Raw genomic sequence first — 14936 nt, forward strand, 5'->3', positions numbered from 1 at the left:
AAAGAGGTGACTGGGGGAAGAGAGAAATGGCAGAAACAAAATTGGTTGGCTGAAGTTGGGCGATGGGCGCGTGAGGGCCCGTTGCGATGCTCTACTTTGTGTACTTCGGGGGAATGTTAGAGCAGGCTTTGCTGATTGTTCGGCATTACACGCCTGGAACTCTGGTAATCTCGGCATTCATCCACCCATCCCTTCTTTACTGTTAAGTTTCTTTCTTTTTTTTTTTTAACATCTTTACTGGAGTATAATTGCTTTACAGTGGTGTGTTAGTTTCTGCTTCATAACAAAGTGAATCAGCTATACATATACATATGTTCCCATATCTCTTCCCTCTTCCGTCTCCCTCCCTCCCACCCTCCCTATCCCACCCCTCTAGGTGGTCACAAACCACCTAGCAGATCTCCCTGTGCTACAGGGCTGCTTTCTTAATGGGAGGAACTTCACAAGTTTTACCTTCACAAATTCAGAAGCGCCTAAAACAGTTTCTTGTGCATATTAAAGAATTGTTAAATGTTTCCTGAATTGAATTTGATCGTCACATCACATTTATTAATTTAACAGGAGAAAACAGTCTACCACACTGACAGTTATAAAATGATTCCCATGAGTCAGGCTTCTAACAAATCAAGAATTTGATCTCAAGTGTGCCCAGTAAATCAGATTATGTTCTTCAATGGCCAGGTCTCCCAATCCCTCCCTCAGAGGCTTCACTTTTCATTAGCCGCGCTTCCCCTCTTAAATAAATCCTTTCAACAGGTTCCATTCTCACCTAAAAACGAATACCCTCACCCCCCCCACAACCCATCCTCGGCTCTCGTCATTCTCAGAAATTCCCTGTCAGCTTCAAGCCATCCTCCCCCTCCCCCTCCCCCTCACAGGACCAGGCTCTCCTCTCCATCATCCCGACCCACCCCCACCGACAGACAGCCTAGAGGTCTCAATTTAAAGGTCACTTCCCCCAGTGAGGTTTCCCTGACCACCCACTCCCCCCCCAGACCAGCTTAGGGCTTCCCCTCTCCCTCCTTCTTTCTCAGTCTTCCTTAAAGATACACTGCACTTCGTTGCAGTGACTGTGCTCCCAGGCAGGAAGCAGGTCTGGTTTGGTCACCACTGTTTCCCCCATGCCTGACACGTTTCCAGGAACAAAGGACAGGCTCAACAGGCATCAGGTGAACGAAGGCAGCCCAGGGGGCAAGGTCTCATCTGTTCTGCAAATATTTCTGGGGCACCATCATGTGCAAGGCCCATGACAGCCTTTAGTGGATTCCCATCAAGCCTTCAACAAGCTTACCGTTCACTAGGAGACATAAAAGAACTTCATCACAAAAAGAGCATTTACACGTCACCTTACAGTTTATGAGGTGCTTTTATATCTATGATCTATTTGATTTTCCAATAATCTTAAGTATTATCTCTCATTTTACAGATGAGAAAACAGGTTTCATACACAAGTAATTTGCCCAACGTAATTCAAAAAGCAAATGTGTACTATCCAGATAAATCCAAGTCATAATTTAAGGTAGAACAGTGCTGGAGAAACCCAAGGTCCTATGAGAGCTCCGAAGAGAAGTTCCTACTCTTACTGGAATATCATGGAAGTATCACTTTGTGTTGATTCCTGAAGAATGGGTTCACTGGTGGGAAATGAAAGAAGGGCATATCAGGCAGAAGGGACAGAATGAACACAGAGAGTGCTGAGTGACTATGCAGTGTACGTCCAGGAAACAATGAACAGCGTGGATAGGGAACGTAAGTAAAAAGTTAGAGCTACGACTGGAAAGTGAGGGTGGTTAGATCTGTAATCTCTGCAAGATAAGGGCTGTCTCTCTTTTGTTCTTATGTCCCCAGAACCTATTACAGGTCCAGAGCAAGTAGAAACATCAAAGATAACTGCCAAACTAAGTAACTGTATAGGTATACTAAACATGCCTCTTCTGTAGGACTCTGCCTGCCCATAGCTCCCACTACCCTCAAGAGCCATGTTCTCTACCATCAGCCACAACCAGTGATGAGCACATGAGGACACGTGACTGCTCAAAAAGATAAGCTGGGCCAGTCAGATTCCTCTCTCTAGAACTGGAAATTAGAAACCAGAGACCCAGTCATTGCAGACCATGAACAAAATGATACAGTTTTGAGGCAGCCAGTCGGCAGAGAGAGGATCCAACGATGTGAACAGAGAAGACTCCTCATAAGTGAGAAAACAAATGTGGCCCCTGAGAGATCTACAGAAGGTGGAGCTGCCTTAGATCCCGATTTCTTTCCGATTCTCAGTCAGTCCTGCAAATCTCCTTTTCCCTGAGGTAAAAGAGTAAATCTCTGTCCCTCGCCTTCTAAACAGCCCTGGCTAATATAGTGGCAGAGAAACTGAGCAAAAGCAGGAAGAGGGGGATGGCACACTCACATGATCCTAGGAAAAATTTCCCCCAGCAGTGAATGCGGCCCAGAATCGGAACCCTGGATACCAGTCAGACAACCACCAGAAGAGCCCACAGGAGAGGGGACAGGCGGTAGGGATGCAGAAGAAATGAGAGATATGAACTTGAACGGTATAAAATCCCCCATATTGGACCCTTTGACCTACCAAAATATCCAGAAGAGAGATTCTGAATGTAGAAATTTTTAAAAATATGTGACCAGAAATGAAAGAACTGGCAAAGATGACTAGATACCAAGCATAGGTGATGAGAGGATGATGGTGCCACTAACAAAAAAAAAAGTGGAGTCCGGAGAAGGTCAGGACTTTCCTCTGTTTGGTTAGTATCCCCTCCTTCCCCACCACTCCTGCATGCTGAATGTGAGGTACTCGAAAAAACCTGGGTTGGAGAATCCACCCAGTTTTTGGAAAAACAGATCTGCAAATCACTCGCACAGAGTGTAAAACAAAGATCCTCATACTTGTGTGCATCAAAGTTACTCAGGAAGCTTGTCAATACACAAATTCCTTGGGCTTCTCCCCCAGAGAATCCTATTCAGTAGAACTGGGGCGCAGAAACTGACATTTTAACAAGCACCCCAAAATGATTCTGATGAAAGTTTCCACGCTAGCAAAGCTAGAGAACAAAGAACACAACCTTGCCGCTGCATTTCTCACCCTCGGCTCTGCATCAGGTCTCCTAGGGTGCTTTAAAAAAATTTTGATATCTGATCTTCAGTGCAGTCAAAGTGGAGACAGTGACAGAATGTATCACAGTCACCTATCTGAAGGGGTGATTCCTGAGCCACACCCCAGGCCGGCTGAACGGGAATTCTGAGGGTAAGGCTAAGAAAGCTACATTTTTAACCAGTGCCCCCTAGCGGCTAGCAAAGATAGCTCCATAAATAGTTATTAATAAAATATTCTTCATTGGTTTAAACCTTACTATGTGTCAAAACAATTTAAAAAAAAAATAATCCAACGTTACTGGCTGACAAATCGCTTCCCTATAAATAAATCAAGGAAGAGTCGTAATCAATGGCTCGCTGACATTTTGCTGATATAACGGCCTGCACAGGACAATGGAGTAATGGAGCCCAATATGAAAGCAAAGGGAGAAAAACCAACCACCTCCTCCGTGGAAGCCCAAGGAAAGAAACCTCGAACGCCTGCCCTAGCGGTACCAGCTAAGGGGGTTCTCCAGGTGGTGGGTGTGCCTGCGGCTGCTCCGAAAAAATAACCAAAAGACACTTGTTTCACTAGCATCCCCCATCTCACCCCCCCAAAAGGCTGACCACCTGCGACAGTAAGTCCAAGACCTTCCCGGCGCCCCAGCAAGCGTGGACCCGCCCGAAAAGCCGGACACCGGCCCCCCCGCACCGCGGCCCCGCACCGCCCCCTCCCTCCCCTCCGTCGACCCCGCACACGCACTCGGCCTCGCGGTCCCCTCACCCGGCCACGGCCCCTTCCCCACACCCGGCCTCACCCTTCCTCCGCTCCCTCCTCGCTCTGCCTCGGCCCCCTACACACCCCACCACGGCCCCTCCCTGCCGACCACCACACTGACCGTCTCAGAACCTGGCCCAAGGACGGCTTCCACAGCTCCGGCGGAAAGGACCCGCTTTGCCGCAGGCGCTGTCAGAAGACTAGAAAGGGAGAGACTGCGGCTTTCAGCGCGTCGCCCTCACCGTAGCCGGCAGCCATTTTTCCCCCCCGTCTCCGCAAACTGACAGATCACGTGACCCTGGCTGAGGGGCGGGGCTTCGTGTGGCCACGCCTCCTGTCTGTCTGCGGAGCCCGAAGGAGGCGGGGCTGGGTGGGGCTGCTGGCGCCGGCTGGAGCGATGCGGGGTAGGCGGGCTGGGGCGAGGGAAGCGAGTCACCCAGCCCTGCCTCCCTCGGCACATTCTCTCTGGCCTCCAAATTTTGGCGTATTTTGGCAAGCGCCCCAGGCAATATTTTCTTCATCTTCAGTGTCACTCTTCATATTATGGCGAGTTTCTTATCCCAGTTCACCATTATCATCAAAGCTTATGCAGAGAAATAAACCGCAAGTATAACTTCAAACGACTCTGCAAACATATTGCGAAGGGAGGCTAGCTGAAATCCCGTCCTCCTGAACCCAGAACACCTGTGGGATCTAATCTCCCGGCCCAGAGAGCCCACCGCCTCCCCCACTTCCTCACTCCCCCCTCTGCAGCCCGGCAGACCGTCCTTACCCGGGTCTCTGCAGAAGGAACCTCTGACCTGCTGGCGGCCAAATGTGATTGACCACTTTTCCACTCACAGTTTCCCTCGCGACTCCCTCCTGGAAATGTTCCCCTCCCTCGGCTTCTGTGACTCTGACTCTCCTCGTTTTCCTCCCATTTCTCTAGCTGCTCTTCTCAGATTTCACCTCCCTTCAAATTGGTTAATGTTTCCAGAATTCAGCTCAAAGCTGGACTCGTCACCCCACCCCCCCGACCTGGTGTGATCCTCCTGTCCCGACACTGTCGGGGGACCTGACTCCTGCTCCCATCCACCGAGGCAGGAATTGGGAAGTCATGCACCTCCTCCTCCGCCCCTGCCCGATGTCATCCAATCAGCCCACACCGCCTGATTGCAGCCACTTTCATCACCCCTGAGCTGCTTAAAGGCTTCAGAAGCTCCCCACCAGGACTACATATCAAAAGCCCCCAACTACCCTCCCTGCCTCTGCTGGTGCCCCACTAACCGTCTCCCCAGGAGACTGGGGATCATGTCACTTCTTTGATTAAACTCCTCAGCAGCCTTCCGTTTCCATAGAACAGATTCCCAAATGGTACTTAACAGGCAGGTCTCCTCTGGAGCTGGCCCCTGCCAGACTTCTTGCATTGTACTGTCCACCGCTCTCCTCCCATCCTGCCCCCACCCTAGGCTGGCAAGTTCAGTTCCCGGAACATTGGGCCATATGCTCTTTGTCATCTCCATTTTGTTTCCAAAGTGTTGTTCCCTCTCCCCTGGATATTCTTTCCTGCCTCTCGTCCAGCTGAGTCCAACGGATGAATTCTATTTGTCTTTTAAGAGGCAGCTTTCTGCATGACCTCAACCAGGGTTCATCATCCATCGTCTGTATTCACCTTCTTACTCCACAGTCCCGGGGCACAGTAGGTATTCCAAAAGTATGTGTTAAAGCATATTTAACCGGTTTCCATGTCTCTCCCCCACTATAAGGTTCACTCCATTCTTACTCCACACCAGCTTCCCTCACCCTGTTTAGAGCAGTGTGTGGCCTTGGAAAGCCTTTAAGGAAGAAAGAGCACCGTTTACGTCTTCGTCACACGCTTTGGGGTGTCCTCTCGTTGTGCACACATGCCACACCAACATCTGATGGAGCCACATGTTGGCCCCTTGTTGGCTTTTTCCATGAGTTGCCAGAGTGATCCATTTCAGATGCTTTTCAATGGTGCCCAAAGTTGGCACATCAAAATCATCTGTAGATCTTTTTAAAAATCAAAACTCGACTCTTGTTGGGGATTTTTAAAATATCTTCCCAGCTGATTCCAACGAAACATCATTCTCAGACGTGGTTCTTGTCCCACTGTGTCCAAATCGGTGATAGCAGATATGAGTATCCCTTTTCAGTGTCAAGCAGGTTTTTGAGGACCTACACAGTATAGCAGGTGGCCTTTTAGTAGCCACTGGTTGTGAAAGCAACATGGGAATTGGAATCTGTGGTTTCACAGGGATCTATGGCCCCAGCATGGGAGCCAGTGCTCTCATCATAAGGAACCGTCGGAATCATCAACAAGGCATTTGAAAGGCTTTCTTTTTTGTTCTTGTTACTTTGGGGGTGGGGGGTGTTTTTCAAATATTCTAATGAGTGCATTTCAATATTATTGGTGTCTTTTGTAATCATATTGATTTTATTTTTATCTATTTAAACACGTCCTGAGAAGGCAGTCGTAGGTCTTACCTGTCTGCCAAAAAGGACTAGAACACGAAAGTGGTTAAGAATCCCTGGGCAAAAATACTAAAAATGAGATGAGACTTCCTACACTTCCTGACACCTCTGGGTTACCACGTGTGAAAAAGCTGCACTCTCATCCCACAATGGTTAAATTTGTTCCCAGGATTCCTAGTACTGGGGAAAATCTGGATTACTCTTCTTCCAAGAAAGTTGTCTGTACGTTAAACCTTGTCTTTGAGTTTCTTGACCTTCTGAGCTACTCTCCAAGAGATTTGCTCTTTCCCTGGGACGTTGACGGGCTTTCTGGATGAGCTTGGGGACACAAAGGGAAAATGTGGATTACATATCAGAGATTGAGCCCTGCAAGATCTCACTGAGGTGTGTCGGCTATGAAATGGTGGCTCGGGGAGAAGGGGTCTTGAGTCCCTAAGTGCTTCCCCTACGGAACACCATTTTGAGAAGAGAGCTGCCCCCATGACAGTTCTCACCGTTCCAGCCCGCCTCACCATGACCACCCCCAGCCGCTTCACCCCGTAATTTCTGTAACTCCAGGAAGCAACGCCTGGTCGGTGAGCTAGCCTCTCCACAGCAAGTCCAGGAGGCTTTAGGTCGGCTTATGCCCACCAGGTGTGAGCCACACTGAGCAGCAGTGAACCAGCACGGCCAGAACGCCTCTCTTGGGGACAACTGGAATATAACAGAAAGTAAGGGGGGCGGGGGCGGGACAGGAAGTAGTGGTCCTCCAGCTTAGGTGGCCCCAAGCACCGCTGCACCGCAGCTGGCGGCTTCTCAGTCAAGGACTTTGCAAATCCCCGTCTAGAAGTGGGACATTGAGTCCCAGACACTAAGACCGTCACCCACACTACCTGAATCCCCTCCCCACTTCTTCTCCCCGGATAAAAATCCTGAAGATATTCGGTGTACAAGTTGTCCTTTCAGGCACATTTTAAAAGCAGTCCAGATGACAGCCTGGAAAGAAGCTACTAGAAACAGGCTTTCCTTTGGCAAACGTTTGAATGGAAGATGAGAGAAGGGTCAGGTTCAAGGATGGCAGGAAAGGGGAGAAGTCTTGGAGCAGGGAATAGGGTTATCAACTAGGGTCCCCCCTCCATTGCAGGTCTGAACTGGGGATGGGAGAAATCTTACGTTCGGGGTTTTATTAGTAGTCCAGGCCAGGCATTTCATTACTAAAATGAGAATGTTTAATGACCAAACATGACTAGGTGATATTCAATGATCCAAGAGTAATGAGAAAAATTACAAAAATTATGAGACCTATTAGAAATTTTGTCTGGGAAACAAGAAAGAGACGGAACATTTACAGGAGCTGCCCTGAGGAAAAATAAAGTTGCTTTTTTTTTAAGTATCGTTGATTTACAATGTTGTGTTAATTTCTGTTGTACAGCAAAGCGATTCAGTTATACATACATATACATTCTTTTTTATATTGTTTTCCATTATGGTTTATCATAGGATACTCAATATAATTCTCTGTGCTATACAGTAGGACCTTGTTTAAGTAGCTTTTTGATCCCACTGTAGCCCATTCTTCTTTATCTACATTATGGTTACATTTAATAAATTAAATATTTTCCAACTTCTGCCAAATGCTGTTGACTCCTTTCGTAGTTCTGGACTCAGACTCTCATCTTGTGATGAAATGACTGCTGTAAAATCGAACTGAAATGCTTTCTCCTCAGTTTTGTTTCAAATGAATCACTCTCTCCACTTTCTTTGGTCTTTTTATGGTTTATGCAGCTCGCCTAAATCTTTCTGGCAGAGGCATCCTAAGGGTTTCTTCCTTCAGCAGAATCACTCAGATCACTTCGAGAGTCTGTCTTTTTTACTTGTCATGTACATGGAGGAGGAAAAATGTGAGTTATCTTTCCATTCCTCACCACTCTCCCCACCAAAACTGTAATTTTCATCACGCTTTCATCTTTGTCAACAGATCAGCATACTGGCATGATGATTTCAGCAGTCCAATCTTTTTACATGGTTTCAGTTTCATTGTACATCAGATCTTCCACGGAAATCTTAAGATGTTTCACATACCATCTTGCTTTAAAAAATGTTTTTCTCTGACTCTAAAAGGAATGTGTGTTCATTATAAAGTATTTGGAAAACACAGAAATATTTGAAGAAGAGAGATCTCCCCTAATTTACCACTCAGAGTTCCCTGACATCTTAAACAGAGATTTGAAACAAAAACTTTATGGATGAAAGTCATTATTTTAAACATTTCTTATTGAGAAGGGAAGGGGTAACAGGGAGGTTCCTAAGATGTCATTTTTTGCCTTGAAGAGTGATGGTTGCCGCTATCATTTCTCTTGATAGCTTTGCCAATCTCCTCCCTGACTCATTTAATCAGCATGTTCCTGCTACATAAAAAACAGGTGGAAGGACATTTCCTCTACTCTGGGATGGTGTCAGAAAGAAAAGGAACACACTCCCGGACAGAGTTAAGAACAGATTTGAGAGGCAACAGAAGAGGGGCAAATATATGACCCTGCCTACAAGTGGGGGGCGGGCAGGGAGTGGTGGAAAAAGAGTCAGACAAAGAGTTGGAGGAAAGAGAAAGAGTTATAACTGAATCAGTACAAAAACGACTTTGGGTTTTAGAGGTTGGCAAGCTCAACGTAAGTCAAACGAAACTACCAGCAGGGCAGACACACATTGGTGTTGCCAACCCATCGCCTTGCCATGGCTGTTTTAGTCTCTCTAAAAGCTCTTTTCGATCATCAAATTCTTGGGAATTCCCTGGCGGTCCAGTGGTTAGGAATCGGCTCTTTCACTGCCGTGGGCCCACATTCAGTCCCTGGTGGGGGAACTAAGATCCCGCAAGCCGCGTGGCATGGCCAGTAAATAAATAAACAAATAAATAAAAGTAAAATATTAATTGTTTTTAAAATTGCCAAATTCTTACTAACAGAGATTGAAGATTTGGGGCCCCTCTATGAGAGTTCAATCCAACTAGGCAGATGGGTAATATGCTAACAGAAAACATTATCAGCTCTGGATGGCATAGGCTAAGCCCCAAGGACATGGTAGCTCAGAAGAGCAAGCGGTGTCTGGGGATTGGTGGGAGGAGAGCAAAGCCCTCTAAGCAACGAGGAGAGTAAGCAGGGGTCAGGGGAACTGTATCGACCAGGAGGTGGGAACGGGCGTTACATGGTCAGGAAATCCTACTCAAGGTTGACACCCAACCGTACTCGTTTTGAGTTTTATATCAAAAGTATTTTTAGGGCAACCTTAAGTTAGTAACAGGTCGAGTGCTTTGCTCCCCTCTTGAAAATGTGGAACTCTTTCCATTTCCAGGATGTCAGCATCTCGTTCTAGCTAAGTTGGAACCTTGAATCCCTCCTAGCCTCTGAAGCCAAAGTTCACTCATCGGCACGGATTCGCATAAAAGCGAACAAGAGCTGGAACAGAAAGGGATGGTTAATATCGCATTCGGTCCACTGGTTGATTTTTTAAACCCCTTCAGTTGGATGAGACTATGAATTCATGTTTAATTTTATTGTGCCATAAAAATTATGTAATTCAGATCTGCTTTGAAATTACACCTGTCTCTTACCTTAATCATGAAATTTAGTGTTATTTTTTCATATTTTAAATTATCAAGCAGTTTTTGCTTGCTAAAGATACATTAGAAATTTAGGACAGCACATCACTTAACATAGCATTAAATTCAACTCCTCTGTTACTAATGATTCTGATCATATAACCTATAGCTTTCTTTAAAACCAACATTTGGGGGGGAGGGGTAAATTAGGAGTTTGGGATTAACATATACACACTACTATATATGAAATAGATAACCAACAAAGACCTACTGTATAGCACAGGGCTATACTCAATATCTTGTAATAACCTATAAGGGAAAAGAATCTGAAAAATAATAAATATATATTTATATATATATTTATATACACACACACACATATATATGTATAACTGAAACACTTCACTGTATACCTGAAACTAATACAACATTGTAAATTAACTGTACTTCAATTAAAATATTTATCCTAAAGATAGCTGCTTTTCCATGTGTTTCTTATGAAGTATTAAATCTTTTCTCCTCTACTTCCAAATTGCCTACCAAGTGGTTCTTTATTAAGTTAAATTGACCTCACCTTGGTTGATTGATGCATTTGGGTATCCTTGAGCCAATACAACACTGTCTGAATTACTATCACTTTATAATAAATTGTAATGTTTTCCGGGATTACCCTTCCTGGCCCTTTGAGGTTCCACAATTTATCCGTAAAGTTCACAGTAACTGACACTTTTCATCAACATCAGACATTTCTCTAACATTCTCTCTTCTCCCCTTCTGGGACTCCAGTCACTCATAGGCTAGACCTTTTCACCATATCTTCTACAGCTCCGACTCTCTTCTCTGTGTTTTCTAACTTTTTTTCTCTTCATGCTTCTCTCTGGATATTTTGATGTATGCTGTGAAAAGGAAGAGAGTAACTACAGTTTGGAGGAAGCTAGGAAGACTACTCAGTCGAGATAAGATTTGAGCTGGTTCTTCCAGCAGGTAGAAGCATTTTAAGCAGGAATATGAGTGAGGTATAGTCAAAAGATGACGAATACAGTTATATAACCAGAGTACGGAAAGGGTGTAAAGAAAAGTAGATAATACCAGCCAAATAGCAGTGTATCAAGATATCTGAAAACTAAGCCTGAAGCAATGTGCAGTCAGTATAAAACTTGGGTAACCCCAGCTAACAGAACCCCCTGGAGACCTACTAGGAGATTGCTCACAAGAAAATAATGAAAAAGCTACAGGATGTCTACTTAGGGATAAACCAGGAATATCAGTAGAGGCTTTCAATCGTACGATCAGGCTCCATTCACTCACTCATTCATTTTACTCACCCAAATTCATGAACCCCTGTTATGTGCCAGATGCGTCTTGAATAAGTGAATGAGCCACTATAAGCTTCACTCAGCACCCTTCTAGATGCCAGGGATACAGCAGTGAGGATAAAATCCCTACCATCTCCCCTCACGGACCTTATATTCCAATGAGGAAGACAGACAACAAGCCAACAAGTCAGCTCTAGTCAGCAGACAGAAGTCGGTGCCATGGAGAAAGGGAACATGCGAAGACGGTTAAGGTGCGCAGGCGCAGAAGCCAGGCACTGTCCGGAGGAGCAGCAGTTCAAGTGCACCACCTGGAGGAAGAACTGTGCAAGTGCACCACCTGGAGGAAGAACCGTGCAAGTGCACCACCTGGAGGAAGAAACCGTGCAAGCAAAAGGGACGGTAGGTACACAGTCGCAGAGGTGGCGATGTGCTTGGCGTGTTCAAAGAACAGCAAGGGCAGGGTGGCTGGAGCAGCATGAGAGAGACGGGAAAGGAGGAGGTGAGACCCCAGAGGCCAGGGTGGGCAGGGCCTCTTCTGCGACAACAAAGGTGAATTTTACTGCAGGTGAAAATAGGGTTTTGACAGAGAAGGAACACAACTGAGCTGTTTTAGAAAACTCATTCTACCTACTGTGTGAAAAATGGACCTTCAGGGGTAACAAGGGAGGGACATAGGAGACCATTTAGGAGGCATTTGTAGTAACACAAGTGAAAGGTGACGGCTTAAACAGGGGCACCTAGTAGTGGAAGGAAAGAAAGTCAGGTTCTAGGTGTATTTGGAACAAGATGTCCTGGGATACCCGGCACTGAAGCATCTGGAAGATGGAAGACAAGGTCTGTAACAGATGGAGCCAGAAGCTAGTCTATAAACGTTACTTCTAACACTAGGCAGGTACAATTGTAAGCAGAAGATCTACACCTTCTCAAAAAGGATGTTCTCTCCTGTCAGAATATGTTTCAGGAAAAAATTCAGGCAAATTCCTAATGGAGAGACATTCTGCAAAATACCTGACCAGCAGTCCTCAGAGCTGTCAAGCTCATCAAAAACAAGAACAGGCTGAGAAATTGTCACAGTCAAGAGGAGCCTAAGGAGACATGACCACTAATGTGTCCTGCAAGGCATCTGGGGACAGAAAAGGGCGTTAGGAAAAAACTAAGGCTAACGAAATCTGAATAAAGCGTGGCCCTTGTTCAGCATTGGTTTATTAGCTGTGGCGAACGTACACACTAACGCAAGATGCTAACGATTGGGAAACACTGTGTGGGGATATGTGGGAACTCTGTACTATCTTCACCACATTTTCTGTAAATCTAAGACTATCCTAAAATTAAAAGTTTATTATGTATCTAAACTATTTTATATACATATATAAAATAAACTTTTTTTTTTTTTTGCGGTATGCGGGCCTTTCACTGTTGTGGCCTCTCTCATTGCGGAGCACAGGCTCAGGACGCGCAGGCTCAGCGGCCATGGCTCACGGGCCCAGCCGCTCCGTGGCATGTGGGATCTTCCCGGACCGGGGCACGAACCCGTGTCCCCTGCATCGGCAGGCGGACTCTCAACCACTGTGCCACCAGGGAAGCCCTAAAATAAACTTTTTATTTCAGAATATATGTATTTTTTTTACAATGATTCGGCACTTACTTCATCCTTCTTTTTTGCTGAATCACACAATATAGGATTCATCAGAATCCCCGTGCTTTTAGGACAGAAGCCTGTAGCAGTCTACAGGGCTGTAGCAGTAGCATTACTACAAACTGACTACAGAGCAGAGAGCTTAAGCAGGGCAGGGAGGAGTAAGGACACGGGCTAAGATCACTAGAATATAAGCACGCATGGTGGCGTCAAAGAGTTCATGGAGTCTGTCTACTAGAGGAAGTGAGATGGCAAGTTGGAGGGGCTTGGGAGTGGAATGCTGGAAATGGAGACCGTTGGTGATAACAAGGTCGGGGGGCAGGTCAGGGAGCTGGGAGGCCAGTGGTGGCAGGCTCTTCTCTAAGGATATTGACATCATCACGGGCCTTGTGTTGGAGACTGACAGCAATCAGGCTCTAATCTTTTCTAGTGGGGAGTTACCCAGGGAAGTCTGGAGATGGAGGCAGGAAAGAGGGATGATACTCGCTTCTAAACTCCAGTATTTTAGGAGGTGAGCAGGGACCACTGTCTGCCTGTGACAGTGAGTAGGAGGGAGGGCACCTGCCCCACCTCCAGGCCCAGTGATGAGCGAGGGAAACCAGCTACTACTTGTGAGGTCAGCAAGGGATGTCACGTCCCGGGAGATACGTGGGTTTTCATTAGAGCAAAAGGTGGAGGAAAGAGCTAGAGGAAATAGGAGAGATTTTACTAACAACGTGCCATGTGTCCCAGGAGAGTGGCAGGTTTGGGGGAGTTGGGGAGGGGGAGTGCAAGATGGGTGTACAGAGCTGCAGGGGGATGGCAAGCTTTCTATTTCCAATAGTGATGAAAATGGAGATGACTTGGCAAACATAAACATGTTGAAATGCTGTGACTCCAGACATAAACGACACTTCGATGTACTCACTGTGGCAGCATGAAGTTCAAATTGTTTACCCATTCACCCAGGAAGTTGCACCATCACATATACTAAAAATATCTACTCACATGTGGTTTATGGGCCCGAATTTCTAATGGAATAAAACGTCAGGAGCACGTGATTATTGGCATAAAATTCCTTAGTTCTTCATTATCAGTCAGTCTCTCCCCAAGCAAACTGATTCAGAAAGCCAGGTGACAGTCATCTGGGCTGTTTCCTTATATTGGATCTGTCTTGAATCATTCCATTATCCACTTTTCTGTTCTCGATGAAAGTTTATAAGAGTTTTAAATGATTTTATTTGTATATGGCCTAATGTGCACCTGAAAGAAAAGTACTTCCAGGAAAATACTATGCACCAGTATAAAGGGGGAGGAGCAGCTGTGACTTATTCTCTTCCTGCTTCAAATTCATTTATAAATGAACCAGACAACTGATTTTCTGTTTTTATGGGTTGGAATAGGGTTCAATGAACATGTGGTTTATTTAACCTCCATATTTTTTTTTTTTTTTTTTTTTTTTTTTTTTTTTTTTTTTTTTTTTTTTTTGTGGTATGCGGGCCTCTCACTGTCATGGCCCCTCCCGTTGCAGAGCACAGGCTCCGGACGCGCAGGCCCAGCGGCCATGGCTCACGGGCCCAGCCACTCCGCAGCACGCGGGATCCTCCCAGACCGGGGCACAAACCCGCGTCCCCCGCATCGGCAGGCGGACCCCCAACCACTGCGCCACCAGGGAAGCCCCTAACCTCCATATTAACTACATCCTTCATTTCTCTCTTTTCTTCTTGCTGTTGCCCCTCTAAGTAAACTTAATAGGTGAAATAAGGGAAACGAGGTACGAAATGTAAGTGAAAAATGAAGGTTACAAAATTATTTTGCAAATACACACGTTTATCTAGCAACAGGAAAAAAGACTAGAAATAACCCCAGAATATTAAAATCGGTTATCAGTGACAGAATGGTGGGTGTTTGTTTGACTTATTTGAATACATTTACGAGCTACGATGTGCCTAATATAAAGCGGGGGGGGATAACCAGTTCGTATGGGTGTGGAGGAACCGATGAAATAATTCCTAATCTGAAGGTCTGGATAGAAAATATTTAATCTTGCCTACAAAGCACCTTCGGTCTTAGTATCAAGGTTTTTATTTTTGGCCG

The 14936-nt window shown here is 45.8% G+C and overlaps 1 protein-coding gene across 15 annotated transcripts in view; it reads right to left on the reverse strand.

Annotated features, from left to right (window-relative positions):
- The window catches only part of KIDINS220 (kinase D interacting substrate 220), a 99410-nt gene extending 94445 nt beyond the window's left edge, over positions 1-4965 (reverse strand). For 3 of the 15 annotated variants that reach the window (XM_032653732.1, XM_032653748.1, XM_032653734.1), the window contains exon 1: positions 3984-4142. The gene's annotated coding sequence lies outside the window, so the exon portion shown is untranslated. Of the gene's footprint in view, positions 1-3983; positions 4148-4634 lie in introns of those variants that run through there. The other 12 variants (XM_032653742.1, XM_032653744.1, XM_032653747.1 and 9 more) reach the window with 9 other exon arrangements.
- Positions 4966-14936: the final 9971 nt, after the last annotated feature.

Source organism: Phocoena sinus, chromosome 13, assembly GCF_008692025.1.
Source record: "Phocoena sinus isolate mPhoSin1 chromosome 13, mPhoSin1.pri, whole genome shotgun sequence".
NCBI classification, from domain to species: Eukaryota; Metazoa; Chordata; class Mammalia; order Artiodactyla; family Phocoenidae; genus Phocoena; species Phocoena sinus.